Below are 16,013 nucleotides of genomic sequence, written 5' to 3'. Positions count from 1 at the left end.
TTCAAGGGCAGGGCCATTAGTACCTTAATCAGCTACATACAATGGGTGATAAAAAATTATTTGTTGAATGAATACATATATGATGAATGACTGGTGAGTGATTAATAAATTAACAAGTACATAACCTTTACTTAGCTTATTTAGTAGCTTATAGTTATTTAATAAATTTTATTGCCAATGACTAGATATTTTAACTGAGAGTGGAAGATGAGTTGGCTATAGAGTAGATTAAATTAGTTGGTCAGGTCTCATTTAATCTTTCTTTAAATTTTTTAGACAGGATTTTTTTAATAAAACTTATTCCTTAGCATTTTAATCACATTAAAATTGTACCTTATTTTTTTATTTTAAATTCACAATGAATTTATTTTTAGGCGTTCATATTTAGTAACTTAGACTCATGTTTCAAGATCAGTTTGTAGGTGATCCCTGGGTGGCTCAGCGGTTTAGCGCCTGCCTTTGGCCCAGGGCGCGATCCTGGAGTTCCAAGATCGAGTCCCACGTCGAGCTCCCGGCATGGAGCCTGCTTCTCCCTTCTCCTGTGTCTCTGCCTCTCTCTCTCTCTCTCTCTGTCTCTCTCTGTCTATCATAAATAAATCTTAAAAATAAATTTGTAGCTGGTTGTGAAACAATCTAAAACCTTATGCATTGAAAACCTATATAATTTGCTGGTTATTATATGCTGGAAATTTTACTAGTAATGTATTTTGTTCCTAAAAACATCTTGTATTTTTTTCCTAGACAAGAAAAGTATAAAAACTGGAATGTCAACTTCCTACATTTCCATATACGTAATAGATGATAAGTAAATATGAATAAGACTCCCAGTATGAATATGACTGTATAAGCTAAAGACATTCTCTCTTTTCATAGAAATCTCTAAGTAGAAGAGGAAAGCAAATCTTGAAATCTATTTTCAAAAAAACTAGAAGACATGTCTGTACTATTTGTAAGAGCTGGAGAAAGCAAGTAAGTTCATATAAACACCACCTGGTAAGAAATGTCAAGTGGAGGAAAACAGAGCTGAATATGGGACAGTATTAAAATTCAATATATATCTGAAGCTGTGCATCACATGCTGAGGAAACAAAAGGGATGAAAACTGAGGCAAATGGGTAATGTCAATAAACTCTTTAACTTAGTTTTAGAAAAACAGAAAAGTCAAAGGAATTAAAAAGAAAAAAATCATTCACACAATAGCATTTACTAGAAAGTATCTTTGTGGCATTGAAGAAGAAATATTTGAAATTAAGAAAAACAATTATCTTATAATATTATGTAACCATTCCCCACGAGGGGAATATTTTTAGATATCTGGTTTTAAGACACTAACACATGCTTTAACTAGACATAAAAAAAAAAATAAATAAAAAAAAAAAAAACAGCCCAGCACCTAGAAATACATGCAATGAGACAGAAGGAATTAGGGGAAAAATTTATTGTCAAACAAAGAACACTAACTAGACCAACAATAGCATTAGATAGATAAAAACAGAGAAAAATAAATGTATTAAAATAAAGTGAAATCCTATAGGAAGAAAATCCTTAAGACAAAAACAGAAAAACTCAGGGAAGTAAGAATGAATATGAGAAGGTGATGAAACACAATCAAGAAGAACTCAAGATTATTTTTTAAGTCACAGACATAAAAATAAAAATAGAATATGTATAAAGGTGAAGAGAGGCTCAGAAAAAAAGTAAAGGATGCAAAAGTCACAATTAAGAAAAATAAGTGCAATTGAAATATATATATATATATTTTTTTTTTTGTAAAAAGCAGTTCACAAATTAGAGAAAAAAGTACATAACAAAGGCAGGCAAGATGTTCCAGCATATGCATATTTGTAATCTTCAAAAAGAAAATCAAAATAATGTTACAGAACAAATATTTAATTGTTTAAATATGAAAAACATTCTAAAAATAAAAGAATGAGTTTCTACCAAAATGGATACTATATGCCATACAATTTGATCCATTATTGTCAACATTGAGAAAAATAAAAATAAATACTAGATTTCAGAACTAAACAAATTACTCTCTCTAGACAGGTAGGCTAAAAATAACATAAATATGAAAGTAAAATGATGATAGCCTCAAATTTGTCTATAGTAAAATCCAATATCTAAAATCAATCAATAAACATCTTAAAGATATTCAAAGAAAGGATATGTGAAACATTTTAATTCAGAAAAAATGCCTTTTAGGTATCAAAACTGAAGACAAACTTGAACATATAAGGTATCAGGGAATGTTATTTCTATGATCTTTATTTGAGGAAAAAGAGAAAAAACCTCAGTTAATAAAAGAATAACTGGGAAATGATAGTAAAACACTAGTAGTGAGCTTTGAATATAATTACTAATAGTCCATCAACTGGAGATATGAGTCACAGAAAACAATGTAAAAATAACTTATAAAAACAATGTAGAGTGACACAAATATCAAAAATCATACACAGAAAAGGAATAAAAGCTTGGACAAATAATATTACAAAGTATAGTTTAATGCAGTATACTACATTACAAAGGTAAAATTTGAAATACATTACTTTTGCCTAAATTTAGTGGGTATTAAAAAGGACAAGAATGAAGGACTGTGTTAATTATGTAATTATACCCATAGAGACCATTTGGTAACAAAAATTGAAACATAGAAAATAAAACATGAGCTGTTTTGTTAGAAATGTAAAAATCTGTATTATCAAAAAATATGAAAGGTTGTAACTCATCTAATAAAAGAAAAAAAGTGTTTATAACAATCTGAGAAATATTCATACAAAAAGAAAAGAAAAGAAAAGGATGAATCTTGACAAGGGCAAGCTTTGGGGCATTTTTAACTTGCTCTATCCCCACCGTTTTCTTCAAACAAACTCCAAGGAATAATTCAAAAGACTTTCAATCAGGTTGAAAATTAGCAGCTTCACAATCACTAAAGGAATTGAAATAGAATAGAATTCTTACAAAGGCCCATTCTCAGAGGACAGGAAATTCTGTAGAAAACTCTATTCTCAAAGCTTGTCTATCTTAGATTTGGTCCCTGCCTGTTTGGAGAGATCAGATTTTCCCCTAGGGGTACTGGTCAAAAAGTCTCAAGTAAGGGTTTTAAAAAATCCAACGTCTTCCTGGAAATCTAGAAGGCCACACAAGTGTATTTGACCAGGGACATTGTGAAGTTCTGTGAAGACAGGAAGTGAAGGGTAAGGCGGAGTTGTATGTTGCTGAGCTGGATGGTAAAGATTTTTCTCACCATGTCCCCAGAGCCATTTGGCAAAAGCTGGGAGACCAGTGCTGGGAATTCAAGGAAAATTCTGTGGAGGCACTAACTGATCCTAAGCAAGCCGGCCAGGGATAGCATTAGTCACACATGACCAAGAATTACCACTTGACAGTATTAGTCCAGGAAAGTTACCAAATAAATGAGCAGCAACAATAACAATATCAAAACAGCTATAAATCCTGGGAAGGTGAAAAATCTGATTTTCAGAGTTGCCACATTGTGCTATTTACAATGTCCACTTTTTACCAAAATTTACACAATATTCAAATAAACAGTACGACAGATCTAGAAAACAAAGAAACAGTCAATAAATACTATCCCTGAAACTAGACTACATAAAGACTTTAAATCAACTCTTTTAAATATTTTCAAAGAATTAAAGGAAACCATTCTTAAAGAACGATAGCAAAGTTTGAGAACAGTGTCATATCAGACTGAGATTAGCAACAAAGAGAAAAATAAAGACTCCAATAGAAATTCTGGAATCATAATGTATAATAAATGAAATAATTCACTAGTCAGTCACCAGGAGATTTGAGGGGGCAGAAGAGAGAATAAAAAGAAAAACTAAACAGAAATCACAGGAGATTATCCAGTCTGAAGAATAGAAAAAAAAAAAAGAAAAAAGAATAAAGAAAAGTGAACACAATCACAGAGACTTCTGAAACTCTATCATATGGGCCAGCATATGTGTAATGGGAATCCTACAAGGACAGGCAACAGAAAATGGGCCAGAAGTAATCTCTAAAGAAATAATGGCCAAAACATCCAACAATTCCAAGAAAGGTAAATTCAAAGAGATCCACGGATAGAAATATCATAATGTAAGTGTTGAAAGACAACACAAAGAATCTTGAAAGACACAGAAAGAAACAACTTGTCATATATAAGGGAACCTCCATAAAATTAATAGCAGATTTCAAATTAGAAACCACGAGGTCAGAAGACAGTTTCATGACTTTCAAAGTGCTGAATAAAAGAAGATTGTTAACTGATAATCTGATATTCAGCAAAATTATCCTTCAAAATGAAGGAGAAAAATTAAGATGTTCTCAGATAAACAGAAACTGGGAGAATTCATCTTTGTCAGACTTTACTTACAAGAAATACTAAAAGGGAGTTTTCATTTTTGTTTTTGAAATAAAAAGACACTAGAAAATAGCATGAACCCAAATGAAAAAATAAAGAACACTAGTAGAGATAACTGCAAAGGGTAAATATAAAAGAAAGTATTACTGTGTGTTTTGTTTGTAACATTATTGTCTCCTACCTTATTTAAATATAGCTTCAGGGGCGCCTTGGTGGCTTAGTGGTGAGGGTTTGTCTTTGGCTCCAGTGGTGATCCCTGGGTCCTGGGATGGAATCCCACATCAGGCTCCCTGGAGGGAGTCTGCTTCTCCCTCTGCCTGTGTCTCTGCCTCTCTCTGTGTCTCACATGAATAAATAAATAATAAAAAGATAAATAAAAACTAAAAAAAAAGACAGCTTCATAAAGCAATAATCATATCTGTGATGATGGACACAGTGTATGAAGCAATGCATATGCAACGAAAAAGATGCAATTTGTGTGACAATAACAAAACAAAGAAGCTGGAGGGAGAGGAGCTATACAGAGGCAATGTTCTGTATTTACTGAAATTTACTGTAATTAGTGAAATTACTGAAATCAGATCGGTATTAGTCTAAGCTACATTGTTAAATGTTAAGATGTTAATTGTAATTACCAGGTCAGCCACTAAGAAAATAAATCTTAAGATACAGTGAAATAAACAAAAAGGGAATTAAAATGATAAATTATCTATTTATTATCTAACAGTTACTTAATACAAAAAGTTGCAGTAATGGAAAAATAGAGGAATAAAGAAGATACAACACATATAGAAAACAGACAGCAAAATCACAGACATAAATACTAAATCATCAATAATTACACTAAATATAAAAGGGAATAAACATTCCATTCAAAAGGTAGAAATTAATATAAAAGTTAAGAAGAAACTATAATCCAAATATAGGCTGTCCAAAAAAAGACATATTTTAAATTTAAAAACATAAATAGGGTGAAATAAAGTTAGAAAATATTATACCATGCAAAGGGCAATACACAGAGCTACAGTAACTATACTATTATTAGACAAAAATAGGCTTTAATACTGGAAAACAAAAACAAAAAAAAAAACAAACAAAAGACTGGAAAACAGTTTGGCAATTGTTTAAGAAGTTAAGCATAAAGTTACCCTGTGACCCAGAAAAATTCCAATCTTATGTATATCACAAGGAGAATTTTAAAATGTCTACATAAACACTTGTATATGAATATTCACAGAAGCATTATTCATAGTAGCCAAAACTTAGATTTAACCCAAATGTCTACCAACAGATTACTTTATAATTAAATAAAATTATAGATACATTTTAGTTATGAATATTAATTAAAAATCCTAAGGTATTTCAAAATAGAACCCTGTAACATTTTTTAAATGAGTTTATTCCAGGAATGTAAATATGGCACATCAGCTGACATTATTATAACATATTAGAAATTTAAAGAAATAAAATCATCAGAGATACGAATAAATTTAATAAAATTTAACATCCATTTTGTATAGAAAGAAATTAAATACAAATACCTTCTTGGCATACAGATGGCTAAAAGACACATGAAAAGATGGTCAATATAATTAATCATCAGGGAAACACAAATCAAAATTATAATGAGATATCACCTCACAACAAACAGAATGGCTAAAATTAACAATATAGAAAACAATGTTGGTGAGGGTGTGGAGAAAGGGGAGCCCTCTCACACTGTTGGTGGGAATGCAAACTGGTGCAGCCACTCTGGAAAACAGTATGGAGGTTCCTCAGAAAGTTAAAAATACAACTATCCTATGATCCAGCAATAGCATTACTGGGTATTTACCCAAAGAATATACAAACACTAATTCAAAAGGATACATGCACTCCTATGTTTAGAGCAGCATTATCAACAATAACCAATATATGGAAGTAGCCTAAATGTCCATCAACTGATGAATAGATAAAGAAGTGGTATAGATACACAACGGAATATTATTCAGCCATAAAAAAGAATGGAATCTTGCCATTTGCAAGATGGAGGATGTGGGTGGAGCTAGAGTGTATTATGGTAAACATATACTTATGGTAATATGTATTATTATCAGTCAGGGAAAGACAAATGATTTCACTCATATGTAGAATTTAAGAAATAAAACAGATGAACATCGTGGGGAAAAAAAGAGTGGCAAATCATAAAACAGACTCTTAACCATCAAGAACAATCTGAGGGTTGCTGGAGGGGATGTGGGCAAGGGGATTCGTTAAGTGGGTGACGAGTATTAAGGAGGGCACTGGTTGTGATGAAAAGTGGGTGTTATATATGTTTGTTTTTGAAATAAAAAGTTGCTAGAAAATAGCATGAACCCAAATGAAAAATAAAGAACACTAGTAGAGATAACTGCAAAGGGTAAATATGAAAGACAGTATTACTGTGTGTTTTGTTTGTAACATTATATGTGTTGAAACACTGAATTCTATACCTGGAACTAATATTACACTGTATGTTAACAAATTAGAATTTAAACAAAAACTTAAAAAAATAAAGAAGAAATACCTTATTAACATGATTAAGTATATCTATTTCTACACAAACACTGTCATCATGCCTAATGGGGACTAGTAGATAGATTTTCAGCAAGGTCAGGTATAAGAACCTGATGCACTTCCATTTACTTAATATTATATTTGAAAACCAGTCATTGAGACTAAACAAGTTAAGAAATAAACATTATAACGTTGGAAAGAAAAAGATATCTATCACTATTTTCAAATAATATGACTGTATATATGGAAAATCCAAACATAATAAACAATAACATAAGAAAACAGCAGAACAAAAACAAAAAAACATTGATATAAATTTAATTTGGGGGCAGCCCCGTGGCCCAGCGGTTTAGCGCCACCTTCAGCCTGGGGTGTGATCCTGGAAACTCTGGATCGAGTCCCACATCAGGCTTCCTGCATGGAGCCTGCTTCTCCCTCTGCCTGTGTCTCTGCCTCTCTCTCTGTGTATCTGTCATGAATAAATAATTAAAATTTAATATATATAAATAAATAAATTTAATTTGAATAAAAAACTTCCATATGCACAAGCTAATACATATTAGAAGATATAGTGAAATAGAAGATCTAATTTATAAATGATACACAATGTATAATATCTAAAGCATAAATTTAACAAGAAGAAAAAATTGCAATGAAAACTTGAAAAACTCCTTGGCTTTCTTAAAAGACTTAGAGAAATGGCATGTATAACCCTGGTCATAATATTTAATATCATACTAAGAGAAATATTCCTGAATTTTGTTATAGACTTAATATGATCTCAATAAACATATTAATATATTTTTCCTTCAATTAGACAAAGTAATTCTAAAGTTAAATAGAAAACTAAAAATTTAGAAAACAGCTAAAAAGGAGTAAGTAATAAAGACTAGATATACCACTTACTAGAACATACTATAAAATTTCCACTATTAAAACAATGCTAACTTATAATATGATTAAGCAGACAAGCCAACAGAAGAGAGGACAAAGTTCAGAAATAATCTCTATAGAAACAAGACTTTATGATAAAAGCGATCTTTAAAAATTAGTCAGAAAAATATTGCCCATTCAGTAAAAGTGAATAAAAATTGTTAAGAGAACTGAAAAACAATCTGTGAGAAAGTAGTTAGATAGATCCATACTACATACAAGGATGAGTTCCAAGTGACCTAAAGATTTTTATGTTTAAAAAAAAGGTTGGGAGGGACACCTGGATGGCTCAGTGGATGAGAGTCTGCCTTTGGCTCAGGGTGTGTTCCTGGGATCCTGGGATTGAGTCCTACATCACGCTCCTCACAGGGAACCTGCTTCTCTCTCTGCCTATGTCTCTGCTTCTCTCTGTGTCTCTCATGAATAAATAAATAAAATCTTTTAAAAATATAAAAATAAAAAAGATGGGGAGAAGAAATGATGGATAAATAAGAATGGACCAAGAATATTTTACAATTTTGTAGTGGAGACGCTAATTCCAACTAAAATGTAGTAATCAGAAAAGATAATTTTGATAAAATTGACTATATTAAAATCTTTCTTGCATCACAAAGTAATAGATAAGAGTGAAAAACTTTTAAAAAGACAAAAGCAGATGACAGAGTGAGACAAAATGCATGTCATTCATGTGACAAAAGGCCCATCTCCCTGATAAACAGACCTGCTACCAATTCATAAGAAAGAAAATGTTAAAACCATCTATAAGAATAATCTAAGGACTGTGAACACAGCAGTCAGAATCATCCTTTTAAGCATAAAAAACATTGCCCTTCGAGTCAATCATCTCCAGTAGCATAAAAACCAAAGTCCTTAAAATGACCTGTAGGGTTTTGTATAATCAGAACTATGCCCTGTGTGCCCTCATCTCCTCATATTTTTGCATCATTTTTTTTCCCTAGACATATTATTTTTTGCAGCTCTTTTAGCACCAAATGTACTCTACATCAGGTGTTTTGTATTTGCTGTTTCTCTTTTCTGGAATGTTCTCCCCAAATATCCACGTGACTCACCATCTCATTTCCTCTTACCCTATGCTTCCAGATTAGGTTTCATAATTGCAAACCAACTTCATCCTATTAGTTACATATCTCTATTCTAGTTTATTTTCTCTTTGGTAGTAATTTCTGTCTCAAATACTTGCATTTTATTGGTCTGTTTCTTATTTTCCTACATTCACTGGAATGGTAAACTTAAATAAGTTAAGGTTTTACTATTTTGTTCATTTCCAATTTCTCTAACACCTAGAATAATGGCTGCTGCATAATAAGTGTTCAAAATTATTTGTTTGAATATATAAAAGAATGAACAAATAATTCATACCAAAAGACATACTAGTGGGTGGCTCACTCAGTCTGCCTTGTTCTCAAGTCATGATCCCAGGGTTCTGGGATCCAGCCCCATGTTAGATGCCCTGTTGGGCAGGGAGCCTGCTTCTCCCTCTCCCTTCTGCTCATTCTCTCTCTCCTCTCTCTCTCTCTCTCTCTCTCGATATCGTTATCTCTCTCAAATAAGTAAATAAATAATTTTACAAAAAAAAAAAAAGAAAAACAAAAAGACATGTAAGTCATTCTGACATGTAAGTCAATATCCAAAAAGATTTAATTTCACTCCATTAATGAAAATGCAAAGTAAAATTCCATTGTAATACAACTTTTTTAAAAATCTGACATAAAAAGACCAACAATGGGAATGCCTGGGTGGTTCAGTGGTTGAGCATCTGCCTTTGGCTCGGGTCAGGATCCCAGGGTCCTGAAATTGAGTCCCACATCAGGGTCGTCACAGTGAGCCTGTTTCTCCCTCTGCCAATGTCTCTGCCTCTTTGTGTCTTTCATGGATAAATAAATAAAATCTTTAAAAAAAATAAACAATGTTTTAAAGACTATGGTTTTGGTATGCATGTATATTGGCATATTCCCTATGAAGGGCAATTTGGAAATCTTATCTACATGAAACAGAAAGTGCCTAAAATAATAAAGATTATTAATCCTGTATGCTACATAATTATCGCAGGAAGTGGCAGGCCACTCTAGGTATCACTCAGTGGATGAAGAAGTGCAATCTCACTTTGTACTCAGAGGAAGAACAGTAATATTGATGAGCAGCCCTCGTCACCATACTACTGACGTTATATACATATATACCCTTTGCTTCAGCAATTTCTTTTTTTTCTTAAAGATTTTATTTATTTATATATGAGAGACACAGAGAGAGAGAGAGAGTGAGAGAGAGAGGCAGAGACAGAGGGAGAAGCAGGCTCCATGCAGGGAGCCTGATGCGGGACTCGATACCGGGACTCCAGGATCACACCCTGGGTGGAAGGGAGGTGCCCAACCACTGAGCCACCCAGACATCCCTTGCTTCAGCAATTTCATATAAAAATTCATCATACAAATACTCCAGCAGGTATGTAAGAGGATAAAATATGTTTAAAAGGTTATGTTTGCAGCAATGTTGTTGTTGCTGCTTTTTTAATATTTAATGTTTTTATGAGTGAGAGAGAGAGAGTACATAGACAAGTAGGGAGAAGGGCAGAAGGAGATGGAGAGGAGCTGCCTCTCTGCGGAGTGTGGAGCCCATGCTGGGGCATAATCTCACAACCCTGAGATCATGACTTGAGCCAAAATGAAAAGTAGGACACTTAACTGCTTGAGCCACCCAGGAACTCCTGTTGTTTTGTTTTTTGTTTTTGTTTTTGTTTTTGTTTTTAACATACATCAATGGTGATTAAATACATTATGACATATTCATATAGTAGAATAACATGGATGTGGAACACAAAACAAAACAAAAATATAAGCTCTTTATGCTTTGTATGGAAATATCGTCAACATCTTTTGTAAAACAAAACAATCAAAATGCAGAACATGTATATGGTCTAGTATAATTTTTGTAAAAATGGGGAAAAACAGTTTATATCTATGTTGGCTTCTATATGTGAATAAAATTCTCTAGGTGATAAATAAGAAATTATTAAAAGTTGATCACAGTTAAGGAGAGCAGAGACTGGGGCTCCTGGGTGGCTCAGTGGTTGGGCATCGGTCGTGATCCTGGGGTCCTAGGATCGAGTCCTGCATCAGGCTCCCTCCAGGAGTCTGCTTCTCCCTCTGCCTATGTCGCTGCGTCTCTCATGAACAAGTAAATTTTAAAAAAAGGGGAGCAGAGACAGAAAGAGGACTTTTCAGTAAATATATATCCTTTATGTGAGTTATGTGAATACATTATCTGCCAATAAATTTAAAAACACCTCAATTCTAGAATCTTAGCCATAGTCTCACCATCTTGATTCACAGTGAGGTAAAATCATTTGTACCCTTCTGGCTTGTCATTAGTTTATAGGCTCACTGATTATAGGGGTCATATCCTTTATCCATCTCAAAACTTATGAAATACAATGCCTTATATATAAGTTTCATATATATTTCAAGTGTTTATTTAAATTTTATTGAATTGCATGGAACTGGTTTTCTTCATAGACTTTTCCCAATGATCTGTGCCCTCATTTTCTCTTACTCCTCTCTCAAAGTAACTTAAAACTTCTCCAAATATGTTACCTCTGAAACTACCATTCTTCCTTTGAACTCAAATATGTAATATGAATAGATCTGTATTTTATTCCCTTGATTCAAATATCTGGGTATAAGCCCTCTGTTGTCCCTTTTCTAATCCTCTAAAATATTATGTATTCTAGACTTACAGTTATATTAATGCTTTAGAAAATGTTCAAGATCCAGAATTTTATTTCTCTTACCAACATTTAAATACATAAGCATTACAAAACACAACAAAGAATAACCCTTAGAATTCTAATGCAACTGATCTCTACTTGTGGAAATTAGGCTCAAATCAAGCTGTTCCTATATCAGGACTATGTATATACCCTCTTCTTTGTTTGGTCATATTGTAAATTCCCAAGACATCAAACAAAACCATATTAAACATAAATATATAAAGCATATCATAAAACCAATTTTAAGTGAGTTTTATTTATAAAACTTTAGGGATTTATAGAACCACTTATTTCTTTTAATGAGTTGGAAGAACTAAAATTTCACAATACTCAAGATAAAAATAAAGGCCAAACCAATCAGATAAGGACAAAATTAGAGGTCTTCTTGAGTTTGTTTCCCAGATATATCCCGTATAATTCAAACAGATTTAAGAGTCATTTGAACTCAAGTCAAGATGAAAAGTAGAATTTATCAAGTACTGGCCTTCTTATTCTAAGTGCAAAGACCTATCAATGTCTGTCTCTTGGCTACCCTCTTTGTAATAAATGTAGGCTTGATGTATAATGAAAACCAGCTGAGGAGTTTAAGGTACAGATGCCTTCTTTTCTTCTTATTCCAACTAAGATTGGTCTTACTCTTCATAATCTCTCACAGCTGCCAAAAATCCATTTTATCTTTGCATGAGGTGAGGTTTCCATTAACAACTATTAGAGTAGCAGAGGTCAGACGTCCAGTGTCAGATGTGCTACTAAAAAGAAGTATTGCGCAAAGAAAGTGTCTACCAAGAGGGGATAAAAATCATTTTAGAATCTTTGGAACTTATAAAAGTGCTTTGTTCTTTCATATTTCCCTTGCTTTTATTGTTGACAAGGTAATTTTGGAAGAAAAAAAGGAGAATTTATGTGAGAACTCATCAATTATGGTGATTGAAGAGAGATTAATTGAGTTAGAGCTTGCCTCACAAAATGTTGCCAATCAGATTGCTGATATCTTCAGGTTACAAGCTGTAATAACGCTCTCTCTGGATGTAAATAGTGTTGGTAATTTCAACACTTGGTTATGTTGGAAGATGCTCTGGTTCAACTCATAACACAGACATCAAAGAAAGCAATAACAACCGTCATTTCTATTGAGTAAAAAGCTAAACTCTGTGTGGAAAAAATAGCTCTTAGTATATATACCTATATTAATCTACTGCCTGTAAGAGTACAAATACATACATAGAGATTCTAATGTCATTTCATTCACTCATTTGTTCTTATTTATTCTCATTTATCTGGTATATTCCATTCAATCCATTATTGAGTGGTTACTATGTATCAAACTTACCAAATCAGAAAATTTGGAGAGAACTTCAGGATTAAATTCTAGAATTAACTTCCAGTTGATTCTGAATCATGGGCAATTTTATTTCATTTTTTAAAAAGATTTACGTATTTGACAGAGAGACAGAGAGGGAAGGATGAGGGGCAGAGAGGGAGAGAGGCTTAAGCAGACTCTTCCAAGCCTGGAGCCTGAGCTGGTGCTCAATTTCATGACCCTGAGATCAGAGCCTTAGCCAAAACTCAGAGTTGGTTGCTTAACTGACTGTACCATCTAACTACCCCCATAGACATATTTTATTTATTTATTTATTTGTTTGTTTATTTTTATTTTTAAATCTATTTTTACTTTTTTATTGAAGTTCGATTTGCCAATATATAGCATAACACCCAGTGCTCATCCCATCAAGTGCCCTCCTCAGTGTCTGTCACCCAGATACCCCATCCTCCCACCCACCACCCCTTCCACTACCCTTTGTTTATTTCCCAGAGTTAGGAGTCTCTCATGTTTTGTCTCCCTCTCTAATTTTTTCCACTCATTTTCCCTCCTTTCCCTTATCATCCCTTTTACTCTTTTTTATATTCCCTATATGAGTGAAACCATATAAGGATTGTCCTTCTCTGGTTGACTTACTTCAGTCAGCATAATATCCTCCAGTGCCATCCACGTCGAAGCAAATGGTGGGTATCCATCCTTTCTGATGGCTGAGTAATATTCTATTGTATATATAGACCACATCTTCTTTATCCATTCATCTGTCGAAGGACACTGAGGCTCCTTCCACAGTTTGGCTGTTGTGGACATTGCTGCTATGAACATTGAGGTGCAAGTGTCCTGGCATTTCACTGCATCTGTGTCTTTGAGGTAAATCCCCAGCAGTGCAATTGCTGGGTCGTAGGGCAGCTCTATTTTTAACTCTTTGAGGAACCTCCATACAGTTTTCCAGAGTGGCTGTACCAGTTCACATTCCCACCAACAGTGCAAGAGGGTTCCCCTTTCTCCACATCCTCTCTAACATTTGTGGTTTCCTGACTTGTTAATTTTCCCCATTCTCACTGGTGTGAGGTGGTATCTCATTGTGGTTTTGATTTGTATTTCCCTGATGGCAAGTGATGCAGAACAGAAATTTCACCAAAGAAGACATACACATGGCCAACAAGCACATGAGAAACTGCTCCACAACACTTGCCACCAAAGAAATACAAATCAAAACCACAATGAGATACCCATGGACATATTTTAAAAGGAATAATCTTGAAAGCATGGTTCAAGCTTTTAACCAGAGCAGGTTAAATATAATGCATTTTATTTTAGGACTGAAGAAAAATGGAACTAGGAACCTATAGGATCTAAAATTGGCAGTGGGGATGCCTGGGTGGCTCAGAGGTTGAGCGTCTGCCTTTGGCTCAGGTCATGATCCCAGGGTCCTGGGAAAGCCTCACGAGGAGCTTGCTCCTCTCTCTGCCTATCTCTGCCTCTCTCTCTCTGTGTCTCTCAAGAATAAGTAAATAAAATCTTTAAAAATAAATAAAAATAAAATTGGCAGTGGAGCCAAAACAAAATATCCATTTATAGGCTCTGCCTGGAGGTCTTCTCATAGATATTTCACATCGTATCAATCACAATATATTCATAAGTGAACTCTTTATTAGTTTGATGAAATTTACTTTTCCTTTTATATCTACTATCATGGTAAATTAGTAAATAATCAGTTGTGAATCACTGATTATTGGGGAACTGATTTTCATAGATGAAGAAAAAGAAACATTCCACAGAAATCTCATTATTACCCTAATGGTCACTTTAGAAACTAAAGAATCTAAGGTAGAATTTTGTCACTTTACTACAATCTACTTCCAATGTCACTTACTTTTTATTGTCTATAAATTCACAAAAATGTCAGATATGTTGAAAGAATCCCTTCTTTACTGTATATGTCAGATAAATATATGAGCTAGGTCTGCCACCTTGAAACAGAAGTCTGTATAATCATGTTATGTTTTCCAACCATTTACGTACAACCCAAAGCATAACCCAATATAACTTAAGTTAAAAATTCAACATGCAGAGGCACCTGGGTGGCTCAGGGGTTGAATGTCTGCCTTTGGCTCAGGTTGTGATCCCAGGGTCTTGGGATCGAGTCCTGCATCAGGCTCCCCTTCAGGGAGCCTGCTTCTCCCTCTGCCTATGTCTCTGCCTCTCTCTGTGTGTCTCTCATGAAAAAAAAAATTTTTTTAAAAAAGGAAAAATAAAATCTTAAAAGAGAAAATTCAACATGCACAGTTTTCCTTATTTTATGGTCTTCTGGGAAAACCTATATTCTAGAAAATTTTCTTTATGGGAAATCATGTTTTTCATGTTTTTTTAATTGACATTTTATATGTCATTTTTTGACATATAAAATTTCACCATCTTAGCATGGGGGAATATCTTAGGGAACTGAAAGTGAAATATTTTGTACAGGATACATACACTGGCTATCTTTATCCTTGCATACCTGGAATAATGATGACTATTAAAATCATTAAAATGCTGTGTAGTATTTCATGCTAATTTCCCATGTCTTAACCATCTTTCTTATCAACACTTAATCATTGTTTGCCTTTCTCCAGTCCAAATGGGTACTTTTTCCAAAATGAAATCGGTGCTTTCCTGAATGTAAATGCAACTTTATAATAAGCCATAATGATTGACTCTTACTACAATGTGAGCAAAGAAAGTATATTAAGGGGATAAAAATCAGTTCTTATTGATCTTACTAAAAAATAGGTATTCCACCTGCTACTATATGGTGGAGTATAAATTGAAAGTACGTAAGTTTGGGAGGTGGACAAACCCGGATTTACCTCATCTTTTGGCTCCTCGTCATCAAAATCAACATTTTCCTTAATTTTTCTGAACTCAGTGTATAAACAGAAAATCATTAGTGTTTCAAAGCCAGTTATTTTTGTTCCAATTATTATTAGTTTTATTTTCTCCTGCAAAATAATATATCCCCAATTGACAACAATCTAAATTAATATATCTGTGCTCTATAAAGTTAATTTAATATTTATGTTTAACATTAT

The 16,013-nt window shown here is 33.5% G+C and overlaps 1 long non-coding RNA gene across 4 annotated transcripts in view; it reads left to right on the top strand.

The window, feature by feature from the left end:
• Nucleotides 1-16,013, top strand: part of LOC111091112 — an 86,009-nt gene that overhangs the window by 13,312 nt on the left and 56,684 nt on the right. For 3 of the 4 annotated variants that reach the window (XR_005373943.1, XR_005373944.1, XR_005373942.1), the window contains exon 3: nt 874-969. This is a non-coding gene — a long non-coding RNA (uncharacterized LOC111091112). Of the gene's footprint in view, nt 1-873; nt 1,410-16,013 lie in introns of those variants that run through there. The other variant, XR_005373941.1, reaches the window with a different exon arrangement.

This window comes from Canis lupus, chromosome 19 (assembly GCF_011100685.1).
Source record: "Canis lupus familiaris isolate Mischka breed German Shepherd chromosome 19, alternate assembly UU_Cfam_GSD_1.0, whole genome shotgun sequence".
NCBI lineage: Eukaryota > Metazoa > Chordata > Mammalia > Carnivora > Canidae > Canis > Canis lupus.
The sequence above is the reverse complement of the archived record's forward strand: the minus strand, read 5'-3'. Positions and strand labels throughout refer to the sequence as shown.